The sequence below is a fragment of the Micromys minutus genome (assembly GCF_963924665.1).
Source record: "Micromys minutus genome assembly, chromosome: 1".
Classification (NCBI taxonomy): Eukaryota; Metazoa; Chordata; class Mammalia; order Rodentia; family Muridae; genus Micromys; species Micromys minutus.
The window spans coordinates 51475864-51496034 of record NC_137969.1 but is presented as its reverse complement, the minus strand read 5'-3'; the positions used below and the strand labels follow the sequence as shown (position 1 = coordinate 51496034).

The following is a 20171-nucleotide window of genomic DNA, read 5'->3' as shown; positions in this document are numbered from 1 at the left end:
GGGAAGCCTCACAGCTGTTCCCCGGCAGGGTCTCCTGAGCCTAACCAATAGCTGCTCCCCACGGGACTATATCCACTGCAGGAGCCAATCTCTCAAATCCTGTTTTCCATATCACCCTTGCTAGTTCTTGAGAAATACTTTCCACTCAGCTGGCTAATTAGAGGAAGTCGATGGAACCTAGGTCAAACCAGACTGAATTGCCCTCTTTATTATAGGGAGAAGACCAGCTTCATCAGAGGTAAGCCAGTCTGAACCTCCTTGCAGGACAAAAATCACATTGGATTTTGTTCCCCACTCCGTAGACCATGCCCCCACTTCTCTTGGTTTACTGTCTTCTGGGATCCTACACATCAGCTTCCTGAAGTCCTAATGAGAAGAAAGCTGAAGCCTATGGCCACATGACTGCCAGAGCTGCTGAAGAACTGGTTCATCACACAGATGTTTCACCGTTCTATAGGACAAGCATCTGGAATTTCCTCGCCATTCAGTTGTACAGGGTCTTGGTTGTGAGTGCTGGTGGGCCTTTTATAAGCAGTCCTCATTAATCAAAGCTAGCAGAGGGATTTGAACACAGAACAAAAATATCTGAATGTATGTTCATTGTTGAAACTTTCAGGGTTTTGTTTGTTTGTTTTATGAGACTGTGTTGCTCTGGCTGGTCTGGACGTTTCTATGGAGACAAGGCTGACCTCTACCTACCTCTGCCTTTGCCTCCAAAGTACTGGAACCAAAGGTGTGTGTCACCATGCCTGGCTGGCCTTAAACTTACATCATAAGTGATTATTTACCAGCTTTTCTATAAATCAAACTACCTTCTCTTAGAGAAGCCACAAGAACTTAACCATGCTCCTGCCATGCTGGGGTAAAGAAATGCAGAACAAAAACATCTGTCTCATTAATAATTTGTCCTTGAAAAATAACTCATGGTCTGCTAACTACATCTAAGGGATCATGGACATCCCTCTGTAAATGGAGAAGAAAATCAAAGCAACGTTCAAAGAGCCAAAGAATCTACCAACCTGGAAGATCCCATGGACCTTCCACGGTCACCAAGACAACAGGAAACAGCAGCAGCCTGGGCTACAAGGCTAGCTTTTCAACCATGTTTGTGCTTGACCCTGATTTCTTCTTTTTCCATTTTTGCTCACTAATCTACTGCAGCATGGAACCCTCTCTGCACACTCCTCATGACAATCCTCTTTGTAAATGTTTGCTTTAAACATAATCTGCAGCTTCACTGAGATTGTGTCATCTGGGCGCTGTGCTGGGAGAGGTGACAACCCCTGTCCTTGTCTTCATTGTGTTGGGGGACATTTCACAGTCTGGTCTATGAAAGCACTGGAGACAAGAGCAGCAGACACCCTTACTTTGAATTTACCATGTGCCTCACATATGGAAGGTGCTCGATTGCTATTTTTAGCACACCAGTGTACCCGTTGTCCAAGAATCTGTCAGGCACGTTCCTGTCCCTGATGCTTGCTGGAGCTTTGCTCCTTGCCAACAATGCACTCACTCCCATTTTACTTATTAAAATTCCTCAGGACCAAAATCAAGGTGCCTGAGATATTACAGAAACCAGTTCTCTTGACAATTAACATACTATAAAAAAACATATTAGTGTGTATGTGTTTGTGTGTAGATCTTATCTCCTTAATTAGTTCTGTGTATTTGTCATCTAGGTCAAAACAATTTTTGGGAACTCATAGTAGGAAGCTGGTATGAAGCCTTGACATCTAGGTAAGGGCAGGGCTCTTCCTGAGTTCAATACACATCAATGAGAGAAACAGAATCTATGGGACTTGCTACCAAACACAGCATCAAAGGAGCCAGACAGAAACAGAAGCTGTCATCAGAGATGGGTAGCTAAGAGTAATGCCCTTCCAAGGGGCAAGTAGGTTTTGATGCTGTTGTTGACAGCCTAGGTTCTGCTTCAGCCAGCATAACGTTGCCTTTAAGAAAGTGTGCTGATGGCACACACCTTTAATCCCAGCACTCATGTGGCAGAGGTGGGTGGATCTGTGAGTTCGAGACCAGAAAGAAGGAAGAAAAGAAGGAAGGGAGTACAGAAGGAGGAAGGGTGGAAGGAAGGAAGGAAGGAAGGAAGAAAGGAAGGAAGGAAGGAAGGAAGGAAGGAAGGAAGGAAGGAAGGAAGGAAGGGGAGATACGGAAGGGGGAGAAGCAGAAGGAAGAAAAAGTGTTTCCCAACTATGGCACTGACATCTCTGGACTGTGCATCCTTTATTGTGCCACATCCAGCTCTACCCAGGAACCAAGTGTTACAGATTGCAGGTTTTCATCTAGGGAGAAAAACTTAGCAAAGAGGGACAAGGGGAGAAAGGCAGCTCCGAAGGCTGGTGTGAGCACAGATGACCTCCGGGCACTCATTCACTCATCTCGGAATGACTATCCCTTCTCTTTCTACACCCAGTAAAAGTAAAAACCAACCAAAGACAACCACGCCGAGAAGGAAGCAGTGCTCTTTCTCTTCGATGAGGCAGCTGAGCTGCAGATGCCAACATGCAGATCTCCGTGAAGACCCTGAGGGGCACTCCTGAGGTCGAGCCCAGGGACACCATCGAGACTGTCAAGGCCAAGATCCAAGACAAGAAAGGCATCCCACCTGACCAGCAGAGGCTGATATTTGCCAGCAAACAGCTGGAGGATGGCCACACCCAGTCCGACTACAACATCCAGAAAGGGCCCACCTTGCACCTGGTGCTGCGTCTGTGTATCATCCAGCCATCCCTTCGTCAGCTTGCCCAGAAGCACAACTGTGACAAGATGATCTCCGCAAGGGCTATGCACGCCTGAACCCTGTGCAGTCAACTGCCGCAAAACGTTCAGCTACACGGACAACCTGAGCCCCAAGAAGAAGGTCAAATAAAGCTGGAGCTATACCTGGCCTGTGCCCCTGGGGGCCACATAAAATCCCCTTCCATCGGCTGGAGCAGTAAAGAAGAAGGAAACAGTCTCCTCTGATGAGCCTCCCACAGGCAACTGTGCCCTGAGGTGATTTCCATTCCTAGCAGCAGAGGGTTTGAGCCTGTGCAAACCCCAACACCACTGTAAAGTTCAAACAGACCAGACCAAGCCGGAAAAAAAGAGAAAGAGAACATTGCTCAGAAGACAGCTTGCGGGAGTTAGTTCTTTTCTTTGCCCGTGCGTGGAAGCCAGAGACTGATCCCGGGCCATCCTGATTGATGGTTTTTATCCATTACACCATCTCACTGCTGCCTCCCTTTTAAGACAGGGTTTTGCTTTGTAGCTGAGGCTGGCCTAGAATTTATGGCACCCCCTCTACCTCAGTTCCCAAGTGCTAGGATTACAAGCATGAGCTACCATGCCTGGCTATTCCTCACTACTGTTTTTCAAGGCAAAATTACATAATTACAAATTTACCTAAGTTAGTAAGTCACCACTGTTCTTATTAAAGTCCCCTCTTACCACATGGAAAGATGGATATAAGCTTATTGGGTGAGTTCTGCTTATTTTTATTCTTTTCAAGTGAGTTCTGAACAGTAGAAATAAAGCAAGGTTAAGAGATAAACTAGGGAGGGAGTAGCTCAGAGGTAGGATGTAGGCATGCATACAGCCCAGGTTAAATACTTAGCACACAAAAGAAGAAGAAACAAAGCAAAACCCAGACCCTTCTAAACAAAGGAGCAAGAGATTCTGCTACATTAGTTGTAGTCCAATCTCAGACCGGCTGACTGTAAGGAGCAAGAAGCAAAACCACATGCTAGCACAGGGCTTTAAAGCAGCCACGTAAAAGCCAAACAGTATCCAGAGATGGCAAGAAGGCCACATTGTTGTCAAAGCAACGAGCAAGGACAAGAAGCAAGCACTAAGAGAAGAAAGACTGAGCCAGTCTCAGCCCCAGAAAAGCAGTTCTCTGGGTAAGCGGGCTGGCTGGGGGCTTGCCTTTCTGTTCCAAGCCTGGCACTGCGTGTATTATCTCAGGGCAAAGAGACACTTATTTCGTATCAGTATGAGAAGTATAACAGTGGTTGATTGACCCCGCACCTCCTGATGGGAGGAGCATCCCTGAGGGACCTGGGGTACAGCTCAGTGAGGAGGCAGGCAGCTGTCCGCTGGATGAGAACAGTCACTCTCGGGAAGATTTCTCCTGATCAGAACAATGGCAAACCCCACTTTGAAATGGCTCCTTGGGCAGCAGGAAGGAAAGGGGCCCATCTGAGTAGTTAGTTAGTGAGCCCCTTTGGGAATTGAGAGAACATTCCTATCCAACCCCTAATCCACCCTTATAATTCAACTTTACCCCAGGCTCATTGGTCACAAATTCCAGAATTCCCACGCTACCCTTAGCCCATCCCAAGCTCCAGGAAGTTCATGTCAAGTTTCTTCTGATAAAACAAACCTATCAAGAGAGATTTGTACTAGAGAGCTCCCACTCAACTTGCCAAAGAGAGGGACTAGGAGGTGACAAGGCTTCCTGTTTTAAGAAATATGACCATTTTCTATCTGCATAGCCTGGGCATGTGCATAGTAATTTCAAGAAGAGGAAAAAAGAAAAGAAGGGAGGAGAGAGGTGGAAGGAGGGTGGGAGGGGAGGAGAGGAGACAAGAAGAGAAGAGAAGAGAAGAGAGGAGAGGAGAGGAGAGGAGAAGAGAGGAGAAGAGAGGTTCTCTAAGACAGCATTACAGAACTTCCTACTCAAAGGCTCTAGCGCACAGAGGGGTAGCTTTGGCTCTGAGTTTACATATAACCACCATGCTGACTGACTTCCTTTCTAGCTACTCTGGGCAGGGACTGTTCCTATAGTGTGGCTCTGAGACCACGAGGAAGGCAGATATGTATAGGGGGTACAGCCCTTTCCCCAACAAAATGTCCAAGGAAATAGATTCCAGTTCCTCCTCTACTCCCTCAGAAAGGTAGAGGAGCCCTTACAATAGCTACAGCACAGTTTCCTCATCTACAGAGTTCTTGCAGCAGCACCTACTTCAGTGAAATGCTCGAGACAGCTAGAAGAACAGTTAACCAAGAGTCACTGTCCCATCTGCCCAATTTACAAATTCTCACCCTTGTATACTTCATTCGTACCATCACTGCCAACTTTCTCTAAATTCTAAATATAGCTTTCTCAGTGCCAGTTGTATATTTCGGTTACCTGCTACAGTCTCATTTATGACAGTCAGTTCTGAGAAGTCCATGTCTTGCTGTTTGCTTGTGTGTGTGTGTGTGTGTGTGTGTGTGTGTGTGTGTTCTGAGACAGGATTCCATTATGTCCTCAAACTCATGAAGCTCCTGCTCAGCATCTTGAATACTGCAGTTACAGGGATGCACCTTCACATCCCGGCCTGTGGTATAGCTCATGCACACATGTAGTGTTGACTAAATATGCAGCTTGCTCTTAAGACTTTTTCAGATCTGTTTCTCAAGAGCCTGACTCCTTTCATATTCACTAAATGCTCCCAACAGTTTCCACAAGGTGCTGATTTCATGGAAGAAAATGTGGACAGAATCTTTATCTCTCCTTCCAAATTCAGTAGGCTGCGTGGGGAGGGGGGGGGCGCAATAATATTCTGCAGGTCTCTCTTGTAAGCATACTATTCTGTAGGTGTCTGTTGTAAACACATTCTCTTTCTGTAAGGATTCTTCAGCTCTGCTCCTCATATCACACACTCTAAGATTTAAGAAACATTAAGAGTCAAAGCAAAATTGCTGTCCCTGGCAAAATATAAATGTGGATGCCTTCTCAGACCTTTTTAGCTTAGATCGTAAGAAGGAGGCTGATGACAAGTAATCTGCCCCAGGTGACCTGGTGGGGGCAGCCAAAAGGAAGGCAGTCAGAATCAGCAGCTTCCAGAAAACAAATAGTTTAAGTTAAAATTTCTACAAGGGCCCTGAGCCACTGCAGCATAATGCAGTGTGATTAGAGGAGAGTCTAAAGATCAATATTGACTGGGAAGCTAATATAGCACCTATGAAAACAGACAGCCAATGACTCTTATTCAAGAACCAGGTTCCACCACCCTCTGCAGCATTAGTAAGAGAACTCTCTAAACCAGAACAGTGTCCAGGGGCTGAGAGACAATGAAGGTCAAACTGGCAGGAACATCTCTATACATTTCAGGAAAGAGAGACAGGAAGGAAGGAAGGAAGGAAGGAAGGAAGGAAGGAAGGAAGGAAGGAAGCATTTGGGTGGTAGCATACTCAGGAAGCAGAGGCTGGGGGATCTCTGTGAGTTCAAGGCCAGTCTTGTCTACAGAGAGAGCTTCCAGACAGGCAGGACTACACAGAGAAACCTTGTCTTGAAAAACAAACAAACAAACAAGCAAACATGAAAACAAACAAAATGAAGAAGGAGAAAGAGAAAAAGAAGAAATAGGAGGAAGAAGAGGAGGAGAAGCTAAAATAAGACAAAGCCCTTGAAGGTGGTCCATCTTCACCACCATTATTGCTCCTGCTCAGTAATTATTGTGAGAAGAAACAGGTTGTTGCAGCCCTACACAGCATCCAATAACTGCTCATCTATACACTAGACACATCTGCTCAGCCTCCTAGTCCATACTGTGTGAAGTAAATAAAGGCACTAGGTCCGGGTACAATAAGAAAGCATGGTGAGTGGAGAGAAATGCAGAAATGAGTACCAAGTATTGGAGATGCCATTGAGTCCTTTGTCTTATAAAGGAAAGAGCATGGTGGAAGGGTGGCCCTATAGCATCCTCACCAGGACCTATTTCTGGAACCTTAGAGCTGGGTTACATTTTGAAAGTGTGGAAATGTCAACTTCCTGAGATTCTGCTTTGCATCTTTCTTTTTCCTCCATCACAGAAAGAGAGAACATTTCTATTTACTTAGTAATCATTTCTAATTTTATTTACAATTTTCTTCTGGATTGAGTTGTTTCTATCAGAGAAGCCAAGTACCCGGCAGGCACCTAACTACATGAATTCTTAAAGAAGGAATCAAAGAAAAGTCATCTTCGCAGAGGCAATGGACTCAGGACATGGAGGCAGTGTGGTATTAGCCTGGGCCCATTTCAAAAGGGGTTCCCTCCATGACATGCAGGGGCTCCTGAACTGCCCTACCAGGTGAGAGGCTCCTTTGCCTCTTTTTTGGGAATCTAACATTCTAAGAGGATTTAGTAAATGATGCCATACATGTGTGCCTTTTTCCTCCTGAAGCCTGGCCTTCTAAGTTTCTGGCTGGCAGTTGGTGAAGTACTAAGTCCCCAGTGATTGCCGGTGCTGTCTCCACAGAGGCTTCCTATCCTCACTGAATGGGAAAGGATTTGTTTTCCACTAGGCCACAGTGGATGTGCTTTAAAGTACAACCTGACATGAACTCCCTGGTGACAAGCTTATGTGGCTGGCTGCCATGACACACCCTACATGGCTGCTGAATGTCCCACCCAACCTGCAGCTCCCGAGACATAAAAGGCAAAAATGCCAATAAAACTTGAGGTGACAAATGGGGGGAACTCTCACTTCAGCTAATGCCTAGCTCTAGCAGTAAACATTAAAAAAAAAAAAAAAAAAGGTAAAAAAGGCTTCATGTCACAATACCACAAGGGACAGAGAGTAGCCAGTGGTCACTTTGCCTCTATGACTAGGCCCATGCAGTGGCCACCTATCTCTTGGTTTTCTTGCTGCATACTCTGCTCATATTCCCAGCATCTTCCCCGGTAGTTATTGTCACAATTCTCAGTAACCTGGTAATTCAAAACTCTAGATGCTTGTAATTTATCAATCAGATTTATATTAGTAAATTCTTACCACACAAAACATTCACACAATAAACCCAGAGCCAATTAATATTGATATAAACTGCCCTCCTAGATAAGATAAATTGTCCTGTAATTATCCATCCCTTATAAAGATATTCATAGCTAACTGTGGTTATTTAAAGCCACACAGATCTGGGTTGTCCTTCCTCTATCTTGGTTTTTTTCTCCCCTTCTCTCCTATCTCTCTTGTCTCTCAAAAACCTGTGCCCATCTTTTTTTTTTCACTGCCCAATACAGACCTTGCCGTATCTTGTGCCTACCCTCACCTGCATATAGATATCAACTCACATTTCCCCCTTTTTGTCCAGTTTTTTAAAAAGAACTTTTCTTGCAAATATAAGTTGAGTACAACTATTACCATTCTGTAATTTACAAAGTACAAGATATATCTAATACCTAGTCTGCCTTAGTTAGGGTTTTATTGCTGTGAACAGATACCATGACCAAGGCAAGTCTTATAAATAACATTTAATTGAGGCTGGCTTAAAGGTTCAGAGGTACAGTCCATTATGATCAAGTCAATAGCATATCAGCATCCAGGCAGGCATGGTTCAGGAGGAGCTGAGAGCTCTACATCTTCATACAAAGGAAGCCAGGAACAGACTGAGCATCCTCAGGCAGCTAGAAGGAGTGCCTCCAAGCCCACCCCCAGAGCGACACACTTCCTCCAACAAGGCCACACATACTACTAGTGCCACTCCCTGGACCAAGCATATGGAAACCATGACACAATCCATCAATTTTGCCTATTAAATAGAACACTCTGTCATCTATCTTAACTTAAGAAAATCTTAAAATCTATATGTTATATCCTGGCTAGCTTGTATACTATCTGAAAACTATTCAATTAAATATGTTTTCTCTATGTTAAATATCCTGAGTAGGCTATGAGACTATAATTAGTCTTCAACCCCATCAGAAATTCAAGAATAACTAATATTACCTGAAAATATGAGAAACAAAAAACATAGCTTCCAAAACGTAGCCAATTTATAGAGACCGCTGATCACCTGGACAATCCCTCATTCTTCAAAGCATTGGAGCATCAGTCTTTAGCCTTCTGGACCAGGATCACCTGACAGAGCTTTGGAACACAGAATTTTGAATTGCTGATGACCCTGTATTGGCAGAGATTATCAGTCGACTATTCTGCATAGTTTGTCCTTTTTCTGGAGAGTATATCGTCTGTAGATGAAATGAGGCAGTTCTTGCCTACTTGCTGTCTTATCACAATTGGAGCAACTCCACTGATGTTCAGTTTCTTCTTAGAATCCAAGAAAGGAATGTTGTCAGGAACAGACATGTCTCTTGTCAAATGATTTTTAATAAAGAAATTTCCATAAACATCATGATCTGTGGACGTATAATGCCTTTGAAGATTATCTGTGTGATGGTTTGCATATGCTTGGTCCAGGCAGTGGCACTAGTAGAAGGTATGGCCTTGTTGGAGGAAGTGTGTCACTCTGGGGGTGGGCTTGGAGACACTCCTCCTAGCTGCCTGAGGATGCATAGTCGGTTCCTAGCTTCCTTCAGATGAAGATGTAGAACTCTCAGCTCCTCCTGCACCATGCCTGCCTGTATGCTGCCATGCTTTCACCTTGATGATAATGGACTGAACCTCTCTGCACCTGTAAGCCAGCCCCAATCAAATGCTGTCCTTTATAAAACTTGCATTGGTCATGGTGTCTGTTCACAGCAAAAATAAAAAAAAAACAAAAAACAAAAAAACAAAAAACAAAAAACACTAAGACATATATCTACACAAAGCATTTCTGAACTGTTAAGTCTTGACTACTCTCAGCCACTTCTAATTGAGATATCTCAAAAACACCCTTTTAATTAACTCAGAACCATAAGTTTGCTATCTGTCCCTTAACTCATATTATTTAGTCATCTAAAAACAGTTTATAATAGCAGTTATAGGACTGTGTCTAAGCCTTGTATTCTTAAATTTATTGTATAGGTACAATGCCTGTGTGAGAGTAACAATATTAATCTCAATTTTATATCAATAAGAAATTCATACCAATGAAACCTTAAATTTGTATCAAATAAATTCTGTACCAATGTAGGAGATTATAACTTCACCTTAGTAAAAAATATAAGTATTTTTACCGAATGAGATGATGTTTGCACAATCAATTCTAGCTAATTCTTCCCTGTTAAATTATGATTATTTCTAAATTCCCCAGAAAGACAACCTTAGAATAACCACCTCCAGCCCCACCCCCCAAAGTCCAGGGAGCTGGGTCAATGACTCTTCTTAACTTCTTCAGGCTAAATATGGGTATTGAGATATCTTGAAGGGGTTAGGGATAGGGAAAATGAGGGAGTTGGTTAGGCCTTAAGAAGGCCACATGAATGATTGTTGTAGACTCTGATGTCTGTTCTGACTGGATCATGCTGAAAGTCCCTGAGATCAGGAGTTCAAGTAGGTCAATTAAGTGTGTCTGACAATGAGACTCACCAAAACTGTACATTCTATAATATATAAATCTCAAAACAAAATTTAAGAATCAAGATATATGTATGGATTATATCAGTCTGTGTAGGGTGTACAAACTGGTTAGGATGAAATTATACTCTCGGGGGCTGGAGAGATGGCTCAGCGGTTAAGAGCACTGGCTGCTCTTCCAGAGGTTCTGAGTTCAATCCCCAGCAACCACATGGTGGTTCACAACCATCTGTAATGGGAATCTGATGCCCTCTTCTGGTGTGTCTGAAGACAGCTACAGTGTACTTATAAAATAAATAAATAAATCTTAAAAAAAAAAGAAAGAAATTATACTCTCTTTTTGTTTTGTTTTATTCTCTTAAATCTGTTCTTCAGGAGACCTCCCTCTGTCAAATCTGATCCACCTAACTCTGGAACATGTTCGTAGTCATTGCCTTTTCTAAAAGCGCAAAGACAAAAGTTTTTCCCAAATCAGCATACCCTTTAGTCGGCAACCAGAAAAACTTGTATTTTACATTCTCTCCTGGAGAAATAATATAACCAACAAACTCGAAATCACACCCATTTTGAAAATTAAAACAATCTAAAACAAATGAAGTAAACTAAAATACTGTATGAACATATTCTTAGGCTTTTCTAATTTGTCATGTCAGGAAATTAACCCAAAATTCCCATGGAGCCCACGTTAGAGAATGTAATCTATCTGTTGCGCTACCTGGAGCAACAGATATCTATTTTTTCTTAGTTCTGAACCATGGGCAAAATTCCCCATGTGGTTTGAATAAACTCTGTATATAAATCTATCCCAAAAGCAAATAAACCAGTCTGAATTAAATCATACTCCAAATCATCATCTGCTATGGAATTAGGCAGCTTCCATAGTCAGCTTCTCTTGACTCAGAGCAGCCTGTACTTTCCACAGCAGGGGACCTAGAGTCTGACAGCAGACTTGCCCTGTGTTTCTTTGTTTCAAGGTTCCTGTGCTTGAGTCCATATGACTCGTCTCAGCAACACCCCTCTCTCACTTAGAAAATAAAACTCTTTCAGGCTAAAAATCTTAAATGTCTAGTGAATTGTTGCCTAAAACATTGAGAGCCACCAATGTAGTAGTAAATATTTAAAAATAAATAAATAAAAGGGTAAAAAAGGCACCATGCTACGCTACCGAGGGCCACTCTCTGCCCCTGGTAGTCTCTCCACCTCCATGACTAGCCCCATGCAGTGGCCACCTATGTCTCTGCAGACTCTGCTCACATTTCCAGCATCTTCCCCTGTGGTTACAGTCACAATTTCCAGTAATCTGGTAAAATCAAAACTCTAGAAGCTTGTAATTTATCAATCAGAACTATATTAGTAAATTCTCACCACACAAAACATCCACACAATAAACCCAGAGCCAATTAATATTGATACAAACCGCCCTCCTAAATAGGATAAATTGTCCTGCAATAATCCATCCTTTATAAGATAGTCATAGCTACCTGTGGCTATTTAAAGCCACACAGATCTGGGTTGTCCTCTTCCTCTATCTTGGTTTCTTCTCTCCTTCTATCTCTCTTGCCTCTCAAAAACTCTATGCCCGCCTTTCTTTTTCACTGTCCAATCACAGGTGCCTGCCCTCACTTTGCATTATCTTATACCTACCCTTACCTGCATAGAGATATCAACCCATACCTAGCACCCTTTGATAGGCATCCAATTTCTTCTATAGCTCCTGATGTCCTTAGAGAAAAGCTAAACCAGAACTTCAGAAAATGAGCTTCTGGCATATAGCAGTTACTCATGAAACATCTGCTAAGTAAGCACATAAAAGCAGCTCAGGTCCCTTCAGGGCATTTTCTAAAAAGACAGCCAGTACTAATAACTGGTGTACTGTCAGCACATTCCCTGCCTTCCTCACTGTGTTGTTTTCTGTTTTCACGTGTCATCCATCACATTTGATCTTTGCAATAAGGAAAGGACATTAGATCCGGGCTGAGAAATCATGTCTAGGTTGTAGTTGGTAAAATTAAAACTAAGAAAAGTGATTTAGCTGAGTCACTCAGAAGTGGCAGGGAACCCTGACTCCTAACCACTGGTTCCTAAGCACTCTCTCACTTCAGCCACCTCCCCTTCCCCCGACCCCTGAATGGAGTCATGGGGCATCTGAGAGGAGACAGGATTTAGTGTGCAACAAAGTCTGGTCCCTGCTCAGCTCAGCAAGGACTTAGGTAATGAAAAATTCATATGACAGACCTGCATTTCAGATCAAATGTCCACTCCTGCCTGGATTATCTCACAGTGAAGTGGGCTAATGCCCATGTTGGTTGTCTGCTCCCCAGTTGCCTCCAGTCACTGTGGAGTCATCACTGCAGCTTGCATATGAGCTACCCCACCTCTGAGTCAGGAAAATAGTCAACGGAGACTTACAACTCTGAGCAGTTGGAGACATAAGTATGTACACAGCTGCAGAGCTCCTGTGCTCTTCTGAGGGCCTGGCCTACTTACATTTCTGTTGCTGGGATACAATCATGAGTAAAAGCAATTTGGGGAAGAAAGGCCTTTTTATTTGTTTGTTTCTAATTTACAGGTTACCGTCTGTCATGGAGGAAAGCCACAGCAGGAACCTGAAGATAGGACCTGAACAGAGACTATGAAGAAAGGCTACTCACTCCCTTGTTCCCTGTGATTTGCTCAGCTTGATTTCTTATACAGCCCAAAAGTACCTACGGAGGGCTGCACCTCACATGGTGGGCTTTCAACAATCATTAACCAAGAGAACGGCCCATAGGTCCCTTTGCTAGGTTAGATTCCCAGGAATTCTGTTCTACTTGTTATCCTGCTGGTCTCTACTGGCTACCGATGGGCTCTTCTTTGTCAGCTCATCAGCCTGGCATGCTGCCATGTGAGTGTGTTCTATTTACCAACCTCGTGCATTCCAGAGTCCTGGATCTGCCTCCTTTCCAGAATAATACTGAAGAGTGAATTGTTTGGTGTTGGTGCTAGCTTCAACTGTGGATCTTGTGGATGCTATGTAAAACAGAGTTTCAATAAGTTAACCAGGCTCAACTTGAATTTACTTTGTAGCTCAGACTGGCCTTAAATTTGTAATCTTCCTATCAAAGACTTCCAAGTTGTTACTAAAATTAAAGATCTTTACCACCAGCCTTGATTTATAAACTTTTGCTATAAATAATACACAATAATTATATAACTCATCAGTATGCTACTGGTTATTCTTAAAGGCATGTGTGTATGCGTGCATGCATGCGTGCGTGTGTGTGTGTGTGTGTGTGTGTGCGTGAGTGCAGATGCCTGCAGAAGATTCCATAGTATGAGAGTGACAGTGTATTGTGAGCCACCTGACATAGGTGCTGAGAATCTCAAAGAGGAGCAACTGCTCTGAACACATGCATCATTTCTCTAGCAACCAGGACTGGCTATTTTTTAATGGATATTTTATTTATTTACATTTTAAATGTTATCCCCCTTTCCCAGTTTCCCCTCCACAACCCCCCACCCACCCACCCATTCCCACCTCCATTCCCTGGCACTTCCCTACACTGGGGTATCAAGCCTTCACAGAACTGAGAGCTTGTCCTCCCATTGATGGGACTGGCTAATTTTAATTCAGCCCACCTCTATGCAGGTTCAGCTCCCAGGAGGCTAGGCCTTGAGAAATACTTCATGCAGAGCTTCCTGACAACTAGCTGCTACTTCGCCAGTGTGTGGGGTGGGGTGGGGAGGGGGGGTTAGCCAACAGAAAAAGTGAAGAGAGTTCTCATCTTCCCAACCCCTCCCTGGTCTGGGTGACCTGTTTTTAACAGCAGCTCATAGCCATGTGTCCCTGAGTGATGGCAGCTTCCACAGTTTCTCTTTCTATAGGCTGCCCCACCCATAACTCAGGGTCAGGATCTCCTTCCCCCTAGGAAGGTAATAATTAGCTTTTGGAGAATAAAAGTCTCTGGACCCTAAACTTTCTTTATTTGTTCCTTTATCACTATCTACATCCATTCACAATTGCTTTCTAGCGTTTTTTAACCATTTGAGATGAATTCTTGTTTTCTGTCTGCCCTTGACTGACATGTTCCCACGTCCTCACACCTCCAGCTCCTGGCCCTTATGCTGTCCTTCCCTTGCTTGGTGATGGAGATATGGCTGCCTCTAATTTTAACTGAAAACTCCAGCCACACCCTGTGTTGTCCGTAGGAGCTGAGACCAAAGAGGTCAATGTTTTCCAATTCCAGGCAATTTGCCCTTCCTCCCCTCCATCTTTCTGGAGACAGAGGCCCAGGAGCACATTCTTATAGAAGAACTCGGTGTGGGCTGCCAGCAATCTGCCATCAGGGCGAAGAGTACAGAGGAGCCTCTGAGGCCCTGAGTCCTCTGGAATGGAACAGTTCTGCTGATCCTGTTTGCCTGTAGCTATTTCAGTCTCAAGATGCTGAAATCACTTCTTTGTTCTTTTGCTGTGTGAGTACAGTCCCACTAAGAATCTGGAGGAAGAGTTGCTTGGTGTGTGTGTGTGTGTGTGTGTGTGTGTGTGTGTTGTGAGGAGTGGGTGTGAGCTATTTTCACAAGCAATAGTCTCCAGCTGACCCCTTCCTCAAAATAATGCTGTGCCCACCCCTCAATTTTGACATTAAACAAATCATTCTTTCTCTCACAACAGGAGCCGGTCTGTGCAGATCTAGAATCCTCCTCCTCCTCCATTTTCACCCTCCAACTTCCAGGTAACCGTAGCTTTGCTGCCACACCACCAAAACTAGTGCCTTTGATGACTTCATCTCATGCTTATTTGCTGAAGGCCTGGCATGAGCCAGGGGAAACTGCAGCAACCAAATACTGTCTCGGCTCTTCAGGACCGCGGCAAACACACCTTCTGGACTCAGATGCTTTGGGAAGTCATGGAAGAGACATGTCAGGGAGGAGCGGTGGTCACTGAAGCTGAGCACTATGCTCCTTAGCATCAGCGGTCTAGGGCAAGGTTCACACATGAGCCTCCACATGGACTCCCACTGCTCTCTGAGCACTTTACTACTAGGCTTTCCCTCAAGGATCTTCCTCTGTGCTAAATTTACTCTGTAACTCATTTATCATGGTCTGCCCGTACTGAGAGAAACCACCAGCCTGGAACAGAAAAGACAATTTAAAGTCTTTACTTGACCTCCCTAATTGTGAGTACTTTCCAAAGGGAATTCGTGCCTGGGCTCAGTCTCATCCAAAACAGCAAGACAAAAACAAAGGCAGAGGGGGTAGAGGGAAACAAACAAACGAACAAAAAGTCTACCAAGAAAATATCAAGAATTCTGTTCTTCTTAGAAGGGAGAACAAAACACTCATGGGGTGAAATACAGGGACAAATGGAGGAGCAGGGATTGAAGAAAAGATCATCCAGAGACTGCCTCACCTGGGAATCCATCCCATATGCAACCACTAAACCCATGCACTATTGCTAATGCCATGAAGTGCTTACTGGCAGGAATCTGATATGGATGCCTCCTCTGAAGTTCTGCAAGAACCATAGTGATACAGTTGAGGATGCTTGCAGCTAACCATCAGACTAAACACGAGGACCCCAATAAAGGAGCTAGAGAAAGGACTGAAGGAGCTAAAAGGGTCTGCAACCCCATGGGAAGAAAAAAATTATCAACTAATCAAACCCACCACAGCTCCCAGGGACTAAAACACCAGCCAATGAGTTCACATGGAGAGACCCATGTCCCCAGGTGCATATGCAGCAGAGGATGGCATTCTCTGACATTAATGGGAGGAGAAGCCTTTGGTTCAGTGAAAGCTTGTTTTCCCAATGTAAAGCCAAGGCGCTGAGGGGGGAGAGGAAAACTGGGAGAGGGAGCACCTTCATGGAGGCAACGAGAGCAGGAGGGGGGGGTGAGATTGGGGGAAAGGAGATAACATCTGAAATGTAAATACAGAAAATGTCCAATTTAAAAAAAAAAAATCTGAGTATATCTATTTTAGATCGAGGAAACAGGAGAGCAGGGCTGCCACTTAGTGGTAGAGCTCCTGTCTGGCATGCCTAAGGCCCTGATTCTGTCTTCACCTACAAAGGAATCAAGGATTACAGAATGAAGCCAGCACAACAGGAAGGCTCCAGAGCATTTCCAAAGCAGTATTAACTCAGTCTGATCAGCTGCAGCTTAATCTCACTCTAGAGCTTTCAGCCTGCAACTAAACCCAGAGTAGCTGAACAGAACTTGCAGACCTGACTGCCTTCTAGTGTCCTAGGTCCTAGTGTCAGCCAACACCTCAGATTCTACCATACGACTGTGAAAGGAGCCTCCACGGTATTTTGTTTGGGTGAGACAGGAAGCAAAGGTGAAAGGAACCTGGTGCTCCCTTTTCTCATTTCTCTTGTGGAAGCCCCTCAAATCTAAAGGTTCTTAGATGCTGTAGTAGAAAGGGTGACAGAGACCACTTACTTAGCCTTCCTTAGTTCTAGAGAGGGAATGGGATTTGGTCCAGGACTTGTAAACTAGAGCCTGAGCCAATCCAGACTCCAGTGCAGTATCTGACAACTGTACCTACTGCTAGGAGAATTCATCCAGAAGTTATTATCAGAGGAATGCATGGCTGTTAAAGGGATAACATTAAGACTGCAAGGAGCTGGGAACTAGGCTGCACTCAGTTTACCATGCCGGTGGGCTGTCGTGATGCTCTTTAGCTGCCTGAGCAGTAGAGAAGGAAGGAGATAATCATAATTCTGTGTTTATTCCCATATGGGAGTGGCAAAGGCTGGGCATAAATGAGAACACAGAATGATCCCTGAATGAGTAGGTAAAGTGTGAAGAAAAGCCTCAGACAGAGGAAAAGGAAAAGCAATGAAGCTTGGTGGTGGTAGCTGCGATCAACAGTAATGCCCCTTTCATAAGCAAAGGATGCATTCTCATGTGGTAGGAAAGACTCTGGAGGAAGACTGCCCATAAACATTGCTGTTCAAGCTCATGCCTTCTTCTGGTGACAGTCCCATCCATTGGCACAAAAGGCTAAAGGCACAGCCCACCGCTCCATCTGGAGGCCCCTAAACATCCACCTTTGTTGGCACTACTTCAGAGCTAAACTTTTCTGAAGTCCAGTCCTGCTTCCTTTCTTCCTCTTCCAGTGTTGACATCAAGAAAGCTCACTAATGAACAACCTGCACCCTATTCATCTCTTAAGTAGGTTTTAAAGGCAGCTGACTCCACACTAGCTATTGCATATTACAGAGTGCCATTAATCATTGAGAGATCTTTACCTGCTGGGCCTGGAAAGACAATTTCCATCTTTAGAGAATGTAATTAGGTGTCTCATCTCTGCCATATGTGCCATCAGAGCCCTAGAGCTAAATAGGTCATTCCTTCACTTGGAGAACCTCATTTGCCTCAACCAACCAGCCAGATATGGATACAGGTGATTCTTAAAGATCTTTAAAGATAGCTGGGCATGGTGGCACAGACCTTTAATTCCAGCACTCAAGGCAGAGGCAGGTAGGTCTCTGAGTTTGAGGCCAGACTGATCTATAGATCAAGTTCTAGGACAGCAGGGCTACAGAGAGACTATGTCTGGAGTTGGGGGTTAGGGGTCTGAGTCCTGCTTCTTCTCTGAGTGTTCAGGTAGATCTTGGTTCGGCTGTGAGTCCTGGGGAGTAAGGTGGGGTGGGGGTGTTTCTCTGAGGATTTCAGTGATATACCTTTTAGATGATATTCAGTGAAACAGCTTGTGCTCTTTATTAGAGGTGAACAATGGCTATGTGAACCTTGGAGAGTGGGAAGAAATTTTTAGGATGAATGTAAATCATTGGCTGGACCTTAACATACTGGGAATGCCTCATTTGCGTGGAGAGACACTCTAGGAATTCCAGGTGGAGAGAGAAGTTGAACTTATAATTTTGCCAAGGATTATGTGACATTCCTCAGGTAAAAGGTTTGGGGGTTGGGCTTTCCAGATCAGGCAGAGGAAGCCCTGTTCAAAGGGAGTCCTTCATTTTTGTCAAGCTCAGGAAAACTGTCTGGACATGGTAGATTGCAGCATTAATAGCAAGGTGCAATGATGACTTCCGAACTACCGAACATAAATTTTAACTATAGGAAATGTTCCCCTAAAGGGCTGGAGAGATGGCACATAAGTTAAGAACACAGACTGCTCTTACAGAGGACTTGGGTTCATTTCCAAGTACTCATGTCCAGCATCTTACCATGTCTAACTCAAGCTCCAGAAACTTTGATACCTCTGGCCTCTGAGAGCACTTGCCCTCATGTACACACACATGTGCACACATATACATATACATGTGCACAGAAACACACTTTAAAATAAATATTTAGGTCCTGGAGCAATGGCTCAGTGGTTAAGAGCACTTGCTTCTCTTTTAGAGGATTCAAGTTAAATTCCCAGCACCTACATGGCTCACAACTACCCATTACTACAGTTCCAGGGTATCTGGACAATTTTTCTGGTCTTGGTGACACTTAGCTGTAGAGATCCCACATTCTTCCAAATACATTCTTTTTCCAGGAAACACTAGGCACTGTTATCTCTTCTCTGAAACTCAGCTTACTTGGAGAAGCTGTAAGCTTCTTGAATGACAAATTCACTCTCTTGTTCATGATGCAGGCAAAGATAAGGGTACTAGCAGGACAAGTGAAATTACAACTGTGCATTGATAACCAGCTTGATCCTGGTTCATAGGCTCCTTCCAGAGCCCTGTGCTATGTGGCTGTTTCCTAAATAATAGACTAGACACATGTCTTAGTTAGGGTTACTACTGCTGTGACCAAACACCATGACCAAAGCATCTTGGGGAGGAAAGAGTTGATCTGACTTCTACTTCCACATCACTATTCATCAGTGAAGGAGGTCAGGACAGAAACTCACACAGGGCAGGAACCTGGAGGCAGAGTTGATTGAGAGGTTATAGAGGGGTGCTGCTTACTGGTTTGGATCCTCATGTCTTGCTCGTATGCTTTCTTATAAAACCAGGACTACCAGCCCCTGAGTAACCCCCACCCACAACTGGCCTGGGCCCTCCCCCTTTCAATCACTAATTAAGAAAATGCCCCATAGAACTATAGCTGTATTGGGGTTCCCTCTTCTCCAGTGACTTTAATATGTGTCATGTTGACATAAAACTATCAGCACAGTATGTGAAAGCTTCAGTACTATGTGTGCATCAATTTAAATAGCACAAACAATAACGTCAGCTAAAGTAGGATCCTGTGGCAGTGCGGGATAGCAATATGGGGATTGGGATTCAGTGACAATATGCCCTTTGAAGTTCACTAAAAAGAAACATTGTCTAAAAATCAAAGTCCTCCTGAGAGTTCACCCTACTCACCACATTCCCATCCTTGATTTAACTTAAGAAATGAGAAAGCAAAGCTGGGACCTGTGAGCTGCTCAGCAGTAAAGGAGTTTATCTTGCCATCCTGAGACTCAGCTTCTATTGAGTATTTTAGAACCCAAGTTTGGACCCACCTAAGAAGGAAAGAGAAAACTTCTCAAAGTTGTCCTGAGATTTTCACAAGTACACTGTGACATGGCATGTGTACACGTGTGCACATGAATGTGCAAACACACACACACACACACACTTTTAAAAAGAAAAACCACTAGAATGTTAAAATACTTAAATATAGGGTAATCTTTTTTTTTTGAAGGACAAGCCTCCTAAGAATTCCAGTCCTCAAGAGTAGTCTTTACACTGTCTAAGCTCCTAGAAACACATATTAAAAATATGACTAAGGTGGCTCATCAGTTAGGAGCACTGCCCGCTCTTCCAGAGACATGGGTTTGGTTCCCAGCACCCATGTGATATCTCACAAATAGAATCTGACCCCTCTCTGGTCTCCACAGGCACTAGGCATGCAAATGTTGCACAGACATACATGTAGGCAAAACATAAAATTAAAAAAAACTACTAAGAGCTGAGTGATAGCTCAGCAGTTAAGAGAACCTGGGTTCTTATTCTCAGTGGAAACATGACAATTT

The 20171-nt window shown here is 43.9% G+C and overlaps 1 pseudogene across 1 annotated transcript; it reads left to right on the top strand.

The window, feature by feature from the left end:
* Nucleotides 1–2517: 2517 nt before the first annotated feature.
* On the top strand, nucleotides 2518–2884 carry LOC308422159 (ubiquitin-ribosomal protein eL40 fusion protein-like; annotated as a pseudogene). The gene has a single exon. The product of its transcript is annotated as a ubiquitin-ribosomal protein eL40 fusion protein-like (transcript).
* Nucleotides 2885–20171: the final 17287 nt, after the last annotated feature.